Here is a 1737-nt window from a genome sequence, read left to right as displayed (position 1 = left end):
TTAATTTGGTTCAATTGTTCTTACCAGTGCCTGACTTTTTTTTTATGTTGTGCATTTAAAATGGTCAAACTTACCTTCAGTTTGGGAATCTCTCAGTTCGAACTCTCCACATTTTTCAGGACCAGTGTACATCTGGAAGCGATGTTAATGTATAATATATTTCTAAAAGAATTTGCCAGTTGGAGATGAGCTAGCAACTGGCTTGTGTAATCTTATTTCTCCAGTTTGTTTTACAATTTGGCTACTAGAAACGATTTGCTGGTGGAGCTATGCTAGCAAACCCTTCTCGTGAGATGCAGTTGTTTTGCTATTGTCCTGGGCATACAGCAAAAAAAAAAAAGAAAAAAGATAAGATGTAAAGGATGTAGTTTAATTACACTGCTACTTTATTAATTTAACTGATCTGGCTACTATCATCAATAACTCATACAGTGCTGTTCATCATTCCTTAATCATTTCCTGCTACCCATTGTCCCCCTCAAGCTGGTTCCCAGCCTATTGCTGGGACCCCATCGCACTCCCCTCATATAAGAGTGAAGAGGGGTTGTTTCCTCACTGTAACAGACATTAGAAGCCTCAAACCTGTTCATCTTCTTTAGGAGATGTCTTCCTAGTCCACTTCCCTATCCAGTTTATCAGGGAATCAGAACCTCTAAGGAACAAGTACCTCTAGTCAATATAGGTGTGAGAAAGGCTCAGGCTGCAGGGACAAGATTTATATAACCTCCTCCAGCTATGCAGAGGCCAATGGCTCCACCCACATACGTGATACTTTCCGTTCACTTCCCAGACACCACCTCCCAGTCCCTAAAGGAGGGGGAGTCCTTAAAGGAGCCACTACCATTTCTCCTTCCAGTCCAGACAAAGCCCTCCACCTTGAGTCTGGGAGGAGGATGTTGCAGTATAACTTATTCTATTCACCAAATGAAATAAGCTGTATTGGCAAAAGTACTCTTTCCTGATATACATGTGTCTACATTAGGGCGTATGCTGGTTAGAGGTGTCATTTTTCCCTGGCCCCTCCCCCATTTCTAACTGACGTAGCTATGTTGGCAAAACTTTTAAGTGTTGACCAGATCTTGGTCTGAAGCTTAATATTATTTACTTAATATTTTGCCTTTAGTTAGCAAAATGCAATAACCCTCAAGTAGAGGAATGACATTGGCAAAGAGCAAAAGAGTAGGAAGTTCAAATATAAAGGGATTCCCCTTTGACTCAAGATCTTGCTTTAAACATAGTAATAGTATAAACAAAAGCAGAATTGTTTTTGTTTTTTTTAAAAGGAGTTTGTCTTTCCAAAGTATGCAGAATTCCAATTCTTTGGCTATAGGGTGGACCATAAAGCAAATACCTGTTAAAGAAATAGAGCTATTTAAATAATACATTATCCTGGGTAAGCAAAAGTAATGGAGGACTGTAAGAGAATTTGCGAGTATACTGATACCTCAGTGCCAATCTTCAGACCTCATTTTTTTCCAAGTGTTAAATCCTTTATAGCAAGGTTTATAATGAAAATTCTGACCCTGTCATAGTGATTCTGTTAAGTGTGGTTACAAAAAGCTGGATGCATGATGTTCTTCCATAGACTGAGCCTAAATTAATTTTAATTAATCAATATGGTTTCTACAATATTCAACTTTAGAAAATTTTGCAAGGTTCTGAAGCCATGATGTCTTCTAGAGCTCTGTAATGTGAAATAAAAGGTAATTATGCATTATGCAGCCCCACCTATACATT

This window comes from Emydura macquarii, unplaced genomic scaffold, assembly GCF_026122565.2.
Source record: "Emydura macquarii macquarii isolate MOO-44397 ecotype Brisbane River unplaced genomic scaffold, CSIRO-AGI_Emac_v2 contig_1348, whole genome shotgun sequence".
Lineage (NCBI taxonomy): Eukaryota > Metazoa > Chordata > Testudines > Chelidae > Emydura > Emydura macquarii.
Note: the sequence above shows the minus strand (reverse complement) of the source record.